Below are 14,047 nucleotides of genomic sequence, written 5' to 3'. Positions count from 1 at the left end.
TCCCTCCTTCTCACTCATCATTGTCCCACCACCAATCCCTGTGCTCTGAGCCTTCTCCTCTTGGGGGTTCCCCAGCTGGTTCCTCGCACCATTCCTTTGTGTCCAATCAGTCCATGACACTCTTGGAGGATCCAAGTCATGTTCATGATTCACTTGATCTGAGCAAGCCTCCTACCTCTTATAGCCTTGACTCATTGTCAGGGCTGAGCCATAGGCATCAGTCTAGTGGGAGCCGGGAGCCAGGAGTCATGGGACTAGCTGGTAGTCAGGATCAAAGTAGAGGAGATAGGGTTGAGGCACAAGCCAGAAATGAGAACCAAACAATAATAAATGATACAAGATCACATTAACACGTGTGGAGCTCATGCAAGGCTTAGCAAGGAAGCCCTTTATGCTCCTTCCTGTCCAGGAAAATCCCTCTGAATGGGTGGAGTCAGTCCATGGCCTGATGGTACTTCACTGAGAAGCTGCTGCTTGAAATGTAGTGGTTGACCATGCTGTGTAACTGCACATGGACCCAGCAACAGGTGGCCTTATTGGAAGGTGGGTCATTTTCTTGTCCCTCCGTTTGAGAGTGATCAAATGAATATTTCAGCCACAGCTGAGACTGAAAGGGTACAGCAGTGCCAGAACAGTTAGTCATGCAGACACCCAGGAGGCATCCTCCTTGGATTTCCCTGGGCTGGCAAAGAGACTTTAGTTATTAGAATCATTTGGTGGTGGTGTTTTCATGGTGCATTTGCAGTTCTTTCATGGGCATAAGTGATGTAGCATTTGAAGTATGCACTAAACAAGAGTGGCACAAGTAAAAAGTTCTACCCATAAGGATGGGAGGTCACAGTCTTGAGGGATACTAAAGAGTCTTCTCAATAGTTCATTCACTAGGCATCCCCCATGTCTTTTTGTTTCTGTTTTGAAGGTCACCTTAATTTAAAGGTTCCTCTCAAATAAAATGCTTCTACATTTCATTTCAGAGAAATGGCTTGCAGCGCTGTCAGAATAATTTGTGTGTTTGTGTGTGCTGAAATATACCAAAGGCCTTGAAAGACATACCAATTCTTGATTGTTGTTTTTCTGAGTTGCAGGTTTTCCCTAGATGTTAAAAAAGAGTGACAAATAATTATACATAACAAAAGAGATATATGTGGAAGGGAAACATTATCTCTAGATCCTGAGAAGGGTTTTATGTTGACTTGGTGAGCAATCATGTATGTATGTATGTTTGTTTGTTTGTTTGTGTGTGTGTGTGTGTGTGTGTGTAAATTCCAATTTAGCTGGAAGAACTTGAGTGCATTTGTACTGAATCATTTCACTGAATGTCCTATGGTGTTGTAGAGCTGTGTCTTGTCATTACCCTAGAATCTAAACTGTAGCATTTTATGTGATGCACCACCAGGGCAATGCATCCCTATGAGTTTACAGCTATTCTTAGAAGTGATAGATATGAAGAAGCAGGCACAAAAGAGCTGTAATAGATGGTGGTGGGAAATACAAATATGGGATATACTAATAACATTGGGACTTCTCAGAGCCAACTTAAGGATTTCCACAAATGTAAACATTGCACTTAGTACAGACAATAAGTTTCCATTGACATAAGCTGCCATTCATGGGTATAAGTGAATGGGACTGTAGCAGCTTTGCCCTAGGTTGAGGACCTGGGAGTGGAGTTTTACCTACCTCCTCAGCTAATCTCCAGATGCACCATCACCACCACATGTGGGACTGTGACCCCCCAACCCCCAGTTATTAATGAACAAACTCCAGCATCAAAAGATGCTATAACCATGGACACAATAAGCAGGAGTGATAGATCAGTGCTGGCCTGACACAGGTGCAGAAGCTGGTTCTTCTCTCTTCTCTTTGCTGGTCCTAGAGTTCACTTTACTCTTCTCACAATGGGACTTCTGCAGTTTCAGCTTTGGCCCAATATGTTGTACAGACCCAGTGCTTTTTCTCCTGGAAAAATAGGTGCCAGTACTCACTATGAAGTTGTTACAGTAAGTGCCACACTTTTAAACAAAAAATAGTGAGGTACTGTTACTGTGTACCCTTGAGTACTCCCTGAAAAAAGCACTGCACAGACTTATTAATTTCCTTCCAAGTATAGTTTTGAAAGTTCAAGCCCACCGTCTTGATTAAAAATGGCATCTGATAGGATCCAAATAAAGACCAAAACCTATTCCTCAATCTCAAGAACCATCACACCAAACTGGAATGAGGATATTTATCCAAATCAGTGCAATTTGGAACCGCCGTACCAGACTGGGTGATAAGATCTTCAGAGGCATCCAAATCGGCACAGTTTGGTGTGGTTTGGTTTGCCATCTGTGTTCTAAAAAAAATGTCCAGCATTCAAACATAGACGAAAACACTTGTTCCTCAATCTCAGGAACCTTCATGCCAAATGGGGCAACAATATTTAAAGTGGCATCCAAACACAGAGAGAGCAGATGGGTGGACAGACAGCTTTCCAAATTATACAGATAAGTAAGATGGTAGATTAGGAAGTTGTCAAAGATTAGAGGGTATTAGTTTAGTTGAAGTGTCATGGCAGCATGAAGCCAGCTGTAATGTTGTATTAGCTACATGGTGTAGACCGCAGCAAAATATTTAATGATGGCAATATAATTATATTAGTTCCTGAATTCTAGCTGTTGCCTGCAGCTGCTGTGTTTGATGATTTTCTGCTATCACCTAATGAAGAGGCATAATGGATCTATGAATATAGTTGTTGGGGTTTTGTTGTCAAAGCTGGATAAAAGATAAAACAAGATGTAGCAATTAAATTAAAAGAAGACATGAGACACAAGATACAGGATTGAACAACGGTCCCTACCACATCCAGGTAGTACAGTGGCTAGTCTTTTAACACCTGCTTTCTTAAATACATAATTTTAGTGGTAAAATACCAGATTAAACTCAGTACTGGAAGATAAAATGCAATCTCTCAAAATACTAAGGTTGATAAGAATTTTGTGGCCATGTTCAAATGTCACATCTAACTAGGGTTGCCATATTTCAATAAGTGAAAATCCAGACACATAAGTTGTTAAGCCTTTTTGGCAAAGTTGTTGTCATATGTCCAGATTTTCCCGGACATTATGCTGATTTCCACCCAGACACTGCTTCTGACTGCAGTATTCAGGGTATGTCCAGGAAATTCCAGATGTATGGCAGCCCTACATTTAACCATAGTATAGTGGGAACAAATCTAGTAAGCCTCAAAAAGTGTTGGGCTTGTGAAATTTCTCCCCCCACACCTTGTGAGGCTATTAGGATAAGTTAAGAAGTGTTTGCTTAACTCCAGCTTGTTGTGTTGTCCAAATGGTAAGCCAACTTGAAATCATGATTCACTGTGAATGGCTTGGTCTGACTCATTCAAACAACAAGACTATCGTTCAGTGCAGGAGTGGGGATGTTTTTAATGTTGGGGGCTGCATCCCCTTTGAGGAATCTGTCGGGGCCCATATGACAGCAATGGCCTGCCTCCCTCTCTTCTCCCTCCCTACCCAGCAGGCTGAGTTAGGAAGGGACAGAGATATGAACAGATCACTTACGGAGAACTTTCCTAAAAAAAAAGTAGCCTGCTTACACAGCCCTTAAATGTATTTAAGCTACCTAATACCACACATACAGTTCTCTCGATGGTACAAACAGTGGCAGGAATCAGACACGCATCAATAGAGAGCTAGATAGAACAATGGTTTGACCCAGCATAAGGCATCTTCCTATGTTCCTGTCTTTAGCAGAAGCTGTCTACACAATGACTATGAGAATAAGATGGAATGGGTAATGGGAAGATAGAAGCAGCCAAGGAATGTGCCTCCTACACGGCAACTTTTATTTCTGGCCTTTAACTAAGATGCTGAATCAAAGTGTTGGATGGTTTATCTTTTTTTTAAATGTCATATTTTTTTCCTCTTTTTTTACCATGATCGCAGGTGGGAGAAAATATATATATATCTCCCCCCCCCCCACCTCAGCTGATGCCTCTGCAAATCGCAATTTGGGAGAAGTATTCTGTCTGGCAACTAGCCAGGTGGATCCAGGCTAATCTTTGCTTTGATGTTGTGAGGCTCTGTCTGTCCACTGTGACAAGATTGCTGGCTGTTTTGCAGACAAACCTACTCTTATTCCACTTGACCTCAGGGGGTCTATTAGTTTTGACTTCAGAGTCAGAGCTGAAATATGCAATGGGTGCAGTAAGCTCTCTCTTGCTAATAGATGTGTATAAGTATTCTGGCCATAGTGTACGAGTTTGGGTCTCCCACAAGGGCAACTGTACAATCCTTAAATAGAAAGCTTATGTGGTTGCAGTTGCAGAGAAGCATGCCATTGCTTGAATGTTAGAGGCAACACTTCCTCCTCCACAACTCCTCCTTCACAATGATTATTAAAGTGTAAGATGGGGAAGCGACTGAGCAAACATTATTTCATATCGTGCTTAATTTTTTAATCCCGCCTTTCCCTTTCCAAGTTCAAGAGACATAGAGCTTTACATAAAAGTCTAAAAACGCTAACACAGTTGTAAAACCTGGCAGTGGAAATGGCACAGGACACATAAACCATCTGCCATATAAAACCTCTGTTTCAAAATACTTGGCGGAGCAGATGTGCCTTGTGTCGCTTGTGAAAAGCTACAAGCAATGCTCACTTGGTGCCCCTCCATTGGCCAATCATTCTGCAGACTCCATCTATTGTTCTTTCCCAGATGGGTCTCTGAGCAGGACTTCCTCCACAGATAGTACGGTTGTGGGAGGGTGAGAGGAAAGAGAGAGGATGTATATTGAATTATAGTTCTTGCATAGCAGATTTGCAAAGCAAGCTGTTGTTGCTTCCACACAACAGCCCCCAAGCACAGGAGAATTAAACTAAAAGTTCCACATAAACACTTGCTTGAATGTTGTATTATTGAGCAACAAAGAAGGAAAGGTTCGGACACTTGGACCATATGATTGCCTCTACTGAGGCACAAGCAAATGCAGAGGAAAAGGGAGAAATTGTATTATCTAAAAGCCCGAGTTGTTTTAAGAACATAAGAGCCTTCTAGGTCAGAACAGTGGTCCATCTAGTCCAGGACCCTGTTTTCACAGTGGCCAACCAAATCCCTTTGGGAAGTCAGCAAGTAAGCAAGCCCCTCCTGCAGTTTCCAGCAATTTGCATTCAGAAGCATTACTTCTGAATATAGGGAGGTGGAGGTGGAGGTGGAATATAGGTATTGCAGCAAATAGCCATTGAAAGCCTTATCGTCCAAGAAATCATCTAAGTCTCTTTTAAAGCCACCCAAGTTAGTGGCTGTGATGTACCACGTGAAGAAGTACTTTTGTTTGTCCTGAATCTTTTAGCATTCAGCTACATTGAATGTTTGTGAGTTTTAGTAGAGAGAGGGAGGAAAACTTTCTCCACACACTGCATTTGTTGTTGTTTAGTTGTTTAGTCGTGTCCGACTCTTCGTGACCCCATGGACCAGAGCACGCCAGGCACTTCTGTCCTCCACTGCCTCCCGCAGTTTGATCAAACTCATGCTGGTAGCTTCAAGAACACCATCCAACCATCTCATCCTCTGTCGTCCCCTTCTCCTTGTGCCCTCCATCTTTCCCAACATCAGGGTCTTTTCCAGGGAGTCTTCTCTTCTCATGAGGTGGCCAAAGTATTGGAGCCTCAGCTTCACGATCAGTCCTTCCAGTGAGCACTCAGGGCTGATTTCCTTCAGAATGGATACGTTTGATCTTCTTGCAGTCCATGGGACTCTCAAGAGTCTCCTCCAGCACCATAATTCAAAAGCATCAATTCTTCGGCGATCAGCCTTCTTGATGGTCCAGCTCTCACTTCCATACATCACTACTGGGAAAACCATAGCTTTTACAGTACTATACGGACCTTTGTTGGCAAGGTGATGTCTCTACTTTTTAAGATGCTGTCTAGGTTTGTCATTGCTTTTCTCCCAAGAAGCAGGCGTCTTTTAATTTCGTGACTGCTGTCACCATCTGCAGTGATCATGGAGCCGAAGAAAGTAAAATCTCTTACTGCCTCCATTTCTTCCCCTTCTATTTGCCAGGAGGTGATGGGACCAGTGGCCATGATCTTCGTTTTTTTGATGTTGAGCTTCAGACCATATTTTGCGCTCTCCTCTTTCACCCTCAATAAAAGGTTCTTTAATTCCTCCTCACTTTCTGCCATCAAGGTTGTGTCATCTGCATATCTGAGGTTGTTGATATTTCTTCCGGCAATCTTAATTCCGGCTTGGGATTCATCCAGCCCAGCCTTTCGCATGATGAATTCTGCATATAAGTTAAATAAGCAGGGAGACAATATACAGCCTTGTCATACTCCTTTCCCAATTTTGAACCAATCAGTTGTTCTATATCCAGTTCTAACTGTAGCTTCTTATCCCACATAGAGGTTTCTCAGGAGACAGATGAGGTGATCAGGCACTCCCATTTCTTTAAGAACTTGCCATAGTTTGCTGTGGTCGACGCAGTCAAAGGCTTTTGCATAGTCAATGAAGCAGAAGTAGATGTCTTTCTGGAACTCTCTAGCTTTCTCCATAATCCAGCGCATGTTTGCAATTTGGTCTCTGGTTCCTCTGCCTCTTCTAAATCCAGCTTGCACTTCTGGGAGTTCTCGGTCCACATACTGCTTGAGCCTTCCTTGTAGAATTTTAAGCATAACCTTGCTAGCGTGTGAAATGAGTGCAATTGTGCGGTAGTTGGAGCATTCTTTGGCACTGCCTTTCTTTGGGATTGGGATGTAGACTGATCTTCTCCAATCCTCTGGCCACTGCTGAGTTTTCCATACTTGCTGACATATTGAGTGTAGCACCTTAACCGCATCATCTTTAAAAATTTTAAATAGTTCAGCTGGAATACCATCACTTCCACTGGCCTTGTTATTTGCAGTGCTTTCTAAGGCCCATTTGACTTCACTCTCCAGGATGTCTGGCTCAAGGTCAGCAACCACACTACCTGGGGTGTACGAGACATCCGTATCTTTCTGGTATAATTCCTCTGTGTATTCTTGCCACCTCTTCTTGATGTCTTCTGCTTCTGTTAGGTTCTTACCACTTTTGTCCTTTATTATGGTAATCTTTGTACGAAATGTTCCTTTCATATTTCCGATTTTCTTGAACAGATCTCTGGTTCTTCCCATTCTGTTGTTTTCCTCTACTTCTTTGCATTGCTCGTTTAAGAAGGCCTTCTTGTCTCTCCTTGCTATTCTTTGGAAATCTGCATTCAATTTCCTGTATCTTTCACTATCTCCCTCGCATTTTGCTTGCCTTCTCTCCCCCGCTATTTGTAAGGCCTTGTTGGACAGCCACTTTGCTTTCTTGCATTTCTTTTTCATTGGGATAATTTTAGTTGCTGCCTCCTGTATAATGTTGCGAGCCTCCACCCATAGTTCTTCAGGCACTCTGTCCAGCAAATCTAAATCCTTAAACCTGTTCCTCACTTCCACTGTGTATTCATAAGGGATTTGACTTAGATTGTATCTTACCGGCCCAGTGGTTTTTCCTACTTTCTTCAGTTTAAGCTTGAATTTTGCTATAAGAAGCTGATGATCTGAGCCACAGTCAGCTCCAGGTCTTGTTTTTGCTGACTGTATAGAGCTTCTCCATCTTTGGCTGCAGATAATATAATCAATCTGATTTCGATATTGCCCATCTGGTGATGTCCATGTGTAGTCTCGTCTCTTGTGTTGTTGGAAAAGCGTGTTTGTGATGACCAGCTTGTTCTCTTGACAGAACTCTATTAGCCTTTGCCCTGCTTCGTTTTGATCTCCAAGGCCAAACTTGCCAGTTGTTCCTTTTATCTCTTGATTCCCTACTTTAGCATTCCAATCCCCTATATTGAGAAGAACATCCTTCTTTGGTGTCACTTCTATAAGGTCTTGTAAGTCTTCATAGAATTGGTCAGTTTCAGTTTCTTCAGCACCAGTAGTTGGTGCATAAACTTGGATTACTGTGATGTTAAAAGGTCTGCCTTGGATTCGCATCGAGATCATTCTATCATTTTTGAGATTGCATGCCAGTACAGCTTTCGCCACTCGTTTGTTGACTATGAGGGCCACTCCATTTCTTTTACGGGTTTCTTGCCCACAGTAGTAGATATGATAGTCATCTGAACTGAATTCGCCCATTCCCGTCCATTTTAGTTCACTGATGCCCAGGATGTCAATATTTATTCTTGCCATCTCATTTTTGACCACATCCAACTTACCAAGGTTCATGGTTCTTACATTCCAGGTTCCTATGCAATATTTTTCTTTACAGTATTGGACTTTCCTTTCGTTTCCATGCATATCCTCAACTGAGCGTCCTTTCGGCTTTGGCCCAGCCGCTTCATCAGCTCTGGATCTACTTGTACTTGTCCTCCGCTCTTCCCCAGTAGCATGTTGGACACCTGAGGGGCTCATCTTCCAGCGTCATAACTTTTATATGCCTGTTGTCTTTGTCCATGGAGTTTTCTTGGCAGGGATACTGGAGTGGCTTGCCGGTTCCTCCTCCAGGTGGATGACGTTTGGTCAAAACTCTCCACTATGACCTGTTCATCTTGGGTGCCCTGCTCGGCATAGTTCATAGCTTCTCTGAGTTATTCAAGCCCCTTCGCCACGGCAAGGCAGTGATCCATGAAGGGGACACACTGCATAGTTTTATACAACTGTTTACTTGTCTTTTTTCTAAACTAAAATGCCCCAAACCTTTCTTCATAAGGGAATTGCTCCATCCACTTGATAATTTATTTATTTTTTCAAAACTATAGATGTGTTTTATGATTTGTATATATTTGCATTATGATATGTGACATCTTTCTCTAAACTAAAAAAAAACAACACACACCTTTTTGTTCTGAAATATTGTATTTAATCAGTCTTCCAAGGGGACACAGTGTGGGGCACACAGAAGAATCATGGCCTGCAACAATGGAAGAATCCACAGTGCTAAAGAAACCAGATAAAATGTTTCCTCATAATGCAACAGTTGAGCATGATGCTCAGTGATAGGGGATTAGAGATTAAAATGAGTTGCATTCAGAGCTCAATTTCCTTCCATGCATGGTTCATCTCTTTTTGGATGTTAGCTGCTTAGCTATGTGTTCACTGGCCCAAAAATTCTTTCAGGAACTTAGTCAAGCAAAGAAAGTAGAAGCTGAGTCCTTGGGAGAGGATGGAAGAGAACATTGTTCAGTGTAGTGGAAGGTGGGATTTGAAAAAAAATAGCAGTTGAGACATGGCCTGATTCTGAAGAGATTCCCCAAGGAGTCTGTGCTCTGAGGTGACTGGCAAGCCAGACAACCAAAAGGGCAAACGAGTGCAATACACGCTGAAATGTCACAGCCATCATGAAAATGCTGGTCTAAAAATAAATGCATTTCATTTGCTGTAGTCTGAATGAAATGGTGGAAGCAGGATAAGGAATGAGAAGGAAACAGATTCCCAAAAAAGCTCTTGGATGTTCATAGTGTCTAATTAATTCATCTCACACTTTCCACATTTTTGATCATCTGCTTTTTATGTGTCTGCCTCTAGCAGTTAACAATGAAATAAGGCTTCACCTTAAAAAGTGATTTCACTTGCTTGGGGAAAACTCTCTCCCTGATCACTGCCCAGACTACATTCAGGCAGGGGAGAGCCATGTAAACATTCACTTCCAGATAGCATGATCCTATACATGTGTATTCAGAAGCAAGTCCCATTTTGTTCAGTGGGGCTTTGCTCCTGAGTAAGTGGGTAGAGGAATGCTGCTTATGTGAAGACAATTAGTATGGTATTCTGTTTTTGGATTATTATTTTTCACCCTCTCCTTAATAATGTCAGAAGAGTTTGCTGGATAAGACCAAAGGTCAACCAGATGCCTATGGGAAGCTCACAGGCAAGACCTGAGCACAACAACACTCTCCTCATCCTGCCTTCAGTCCTGGAGATGCTACATAGCCACAATAACTTCCCCTCCATGAATTTGTTTAACCCTCTTTTAAAGCCATCCACTTTGATGGCTATCATAGGTGGGGAACTACAAATATATAACAGTTGCAAACATATCTTCTATAGAACAGAATGCTACTACAGTGGTACCTCAGATTAAGTACTTAATTCGTTCCGGAGGTCCGTTCTTAACCTGAAACTGTTCTTAACCTGAAGCACCACTTTAGCTAATGGGGCCTCCTGCTGCTGCCGCGCCGCTGGAGCACGATTTCTGTTCTCATCCTGAAGCAAAGTTCTTAACCCAAGGTACTATTTCTGGGTTAGTGGAGTCTGTAACCTGAAGCATATGTAACCTGAAGCGTATGTAACCCGAGGTACCACTGTAATACCATTCATTTTTTTAAAAAATGAGGTCTATCATTATCACCCCCCTTTTCCTCCTTAATGTGGCATAGATGGTTCTCCCCCTACCCATTTTATTACCAAGCAGGTAACATACTTCTCTGTGTTGCAGATGCTACGCCATTTTTTAATCAGACTCTTTCTTTATGTGGTGACTCTTTGTTGATTTGTCCCTTTTTTGTACACTTTCCATTACAAAAGTAGATGTGATGGCTGTTGAAATACGTGCAATCACCCTTTTGCCGATTTGTTGTTCAGGGATCTCAGTTACCTCTTTGTAAGGTCCAGAAGCAAGCACAGGGTTAAAGAGGAGTATTGGTTTAAATGCCTTTTGTGCAGAAGGTGCTAAGAATTCCAGCTGTGGAGATACTTCTGTATTTGGGAACCAGTCCAGGGTTCTGTTATGCTGGCACTTGATTGGCCAAGAAGGCCATATTACAGCTTATCATGGGACAATAATAATTTACATTTGAATAGTACTTTTTAAGAGTTCAAAATGCTTCATGTGGATGTGGCAGCTGCCTCTGGACGTGCTTGACTGTCCAAGGCCTCCTCTGCATGGGGGAGAGTCAAGAGGCTAGTCTTTCATGTGAGGGGCCACAGCTTAGTGGTAGAGCACAGAGCTGGCATGTAGAAGGACCCAGATTCAATCCACTCTCTCCAGCCAAAGGACCAGCCAGGAGGTGATGGAAAGCACCAGGAAGACCTTGCTGGCAGTGGCTATTTCAGAGCACACAGCATGAGGCCAGGAGAGCCAATGGCCTGACCTCAATACAAGGCACTTTCATATGACACTTCTAATTGCCACTGGAAACTTTCTCTGCATAGTAATTGGCACTGCTGGAACCTGGGGAAGTTTTGAAAAGAAAATGCCTGCAAAGTTCTATCCCAATTATCATCAGAGTGAGCTTCTTTTGCCTGCTGAGCTCTGTTCTATAATGGTTTTCCCTTGATGGCGGAGTGTAATTGAATGTGACATGATGTAGGAAACTTGGAAGCTGCAGATAGCCGCCTCCATTTGACTTGATTGTGATCTAAAGCTTTTGTGCCCATCAACAGACTGTTACAATAAATAAAATATTCCTATGTACAATGCTTTAGAAACTAAGTGCTTCATAAGAATAAAGTTGCAGGCTGAACTTGGAAAATTAACCTATACTGCAACAATTTTTATATTTGCTGGCACCCTGACCCAGCCATAGGTAAAGGTCAAGGGACCCCTGACCATTAGGTCCAGTCATAGCCGACCCTGGGGTTGCGGCGCTCATCTCACTTTATTGGCTGAGGGAGCCGGCGTACAGCTTCCGGGTCATGTGGCCAGCATGACTAAGCCGCTTCTGGTGAGCTAGAGCAGCGCACGGAAACACCATTTACCTTCCCGCCGGAGCAGTACCTACCGGTATTTATCTACTTGCACTTTGACGTGCTTTTGAACTGCTAGGTTGGCAGGAGCAGGGACTGAGCAACAGGAGCTCACCCCATCACGGGGATTTGAACCACCGACCTTCTGATCGGCAAGTCCTAGGCTCTGTGGTGTAACCCACAGCACCACTCGCATCCCTCCTGACCCAGCCATACTTTGCATTATTTCTTTTCGAACTGTGCTTAGAGGAACTTCTTTGCTTAGACAAATTTCCTGTTGTTGACCCCCCCCCCTCTGTCAGCAACCCTCCTGTGAGCAGAGAGTTGCACTCCCAAGAGACAGCTGCATTTCACATAAGGGACCAACTGGATTGGCCTTTTGTGTTCAGTTGTATGCTTTTCTTTTATGTTGTACTTGCATTTTGTTTTCATATTGGAAATTCTCCTATAATTATGTCCCCAGCTGTGGGTGATGACAGCTACTCTGCATGACTACAATGAGGTTTCCCACTCTCATCAATACACAGTTAGCAGTTAATCTGGAGATACTTATCTTGCTAATAGTCTCTCTCTCTCTCTCTCTCTCTCTCTCTCACACACACACACACACACACGTACACACACAAATTGTTCTACCTGGTAGATAATTTTCCCCTAGTTGCTCTTTAAGCCTCAAGAATTTCTGGAACAACTGCAGAGTGGAAGGCAACTTTCGCATAGTTGAGTTCATTCCTGGAATTGGGCATATCTGTTTTGGGATGTAGCATGGGATAGAAACAGCTGACTCCAACAAAGAATTCTTCTTGCCATTTTTGCTACGCTTTATTTGAATCACTTCACCCACTAACCAATAGAATCCCATGATTCAGTAGCACCCCTTATAAGTACTGGAGAGCAAAAACACGCTTTTAAGGAGAAGGTTACAGGTTTATGATAATGAACAGAGCACATGCTTTACTTCAGGAACTCCTATCTTTCACCTTTGGTTTAAAAGGACCACAAGTCATGGGGTGGAGAACATTGCCTGTGTGTGCAAGAGTTGCTGCCCATCCAGAACATAGCTGTCAACGTTTTCCATTTTTTTTAAGGGAAATTCCATTATTCTGAATAGGATTCCTTGCAAGAAAAGGGAAAAATTGACAGCTATGATCCAGAATCCTTGGTAAGGCAGACCCAATGATCTGGTTTTGTACAAGGCAGTTTTGAATGTAGGAGTAACAATGTACAGAGGTGCTCTTACTGACCTTTGTATTCTCCCCTTCGATGAGGAAGGCTGGGAAGGATTCCTGTCTGAAATCCTGGAGAGAGCCTTTGTCAGTCAGTGTAAACAATACTGAGCTAGATGGATCAAAGCTCTGTATAAGGCAGCTTCCTATGTTCCTGTATGTATGCATATTGCAAGATCGAAAGCGACATTCACATTTCTTTTTACTCACTCCTCATAATACCTGAAATATTCCTTGGCTTTATGTTCCAGAGCAGTGGTCCCCAATTGGGGGTCTGTGGCACCACACACATAACAAAAACTACCATAGAGAGATCAAAATTTTCAAAAGTAGGGAGTCCATAGATTGGCATTTGAAAAACAGTGGTTCTGGAGTACTTAGCTAATTGGGAGACACGGTTCAAGAGACTTCACCTCAGAACAGAAGCACAGAAGATTGCTCAGAACTGAAGTGAAATAAGCTCCTGTTTGAAAGGTGGTGACTTTTCCTCCCCCAATCTTACCCTGTGCTGCCTCGGAAGACATGACGTCCTGCCTGCTTTAATCAGACTGAGATAACTATCTCCTATATGCAGTTACTACTTATAAATCGCTAATGAAGGCTGCTGCAGTAGTCAGGGAAATCTTTTCTGGAGAGAATGTGTGGGAAGAACACCTGCCATTGTTGCAGACTGTTGCTTCCAACTGTCTTTCTGACAAGGAGGATATGTGGGAAGGAGGGGAGGAATGGAATGGGGAGGGTGGGCTATATATAAACCACTGATAAAGTGGGTCCTGTGACAGTCCAAGAAAATGCACTGCTGCAAGACAACGAACAGCAGGTCTTCTGTCTCTCTGCACCTCTTTTTAAATGATGGCAGATACTGGGCGCTGAGGAGGAGATGTGGCAGAATGAAAGAACATGGGGTCTGTTCATTATCAATGAAATAAAAATACTAAAATAAAACCATGATATGCTATTATGGAGGACTTTCATCTTTGTCCCATGTGTTAAAGCTTACTATAGGACTAAAATTGATTAAGTGGCTTACAGTGGGATGCATTTTATTTATTTATTACATTGTTTTTAATCCTGCCTGTAAGGAACTCAAGGCCAGTGAACACGGTTCTCCTCTCCTTCATTTTTATCCAGAA

The 14,047-nt window shown here is 42.8% G+C and overlaps 1 protein-coding gene and 1 long non-coding RNA gene across 5 annotated transcripts in view; one reads left to right on the top strand and one right to left on the bottom strand.

The window, feature by feature from the left end:
- DCLK1 (doublecortin like kinase 1) overlaps positions 1–14,047 on the top strand; it is a 207,537-nt gene that overhangs the window by 54,916 nt on the left and 138,574 nt on the right. The window lies entirely within an intron of this gene.
- Positions 1,238–13,580, bottom strand: LOC308476288. The gene is made up of 3 exons (XR_013985831.1): positions 13,417–13,580; positions 12,933–12,978; positions 1,238–1,959 (listed from the first exon to the last, which is right to left on the bottom strand). It is a non-coding gene; the product is annotated as an uncharacterized lncRNA (long non-coding RNA).

The sequence above is a fragment of the Podarcis pityusensis genome, assembly GCF_964106645.2.
Source record: "Podarcis pityusensis genome assembly, chromosome: 4".
Taxonomy (NCBI): Eukaryota; Metazoa; Chordata; class Lepidosauria; order Squamata; family Lacertidae; genus Podarcis; species Podarcis pityusensis.
The sequence above is the reverse complement of the archived record's forward strand: the minus strand, read 5'-3'. Positions and strand labels throughout refer to the sequence as shown.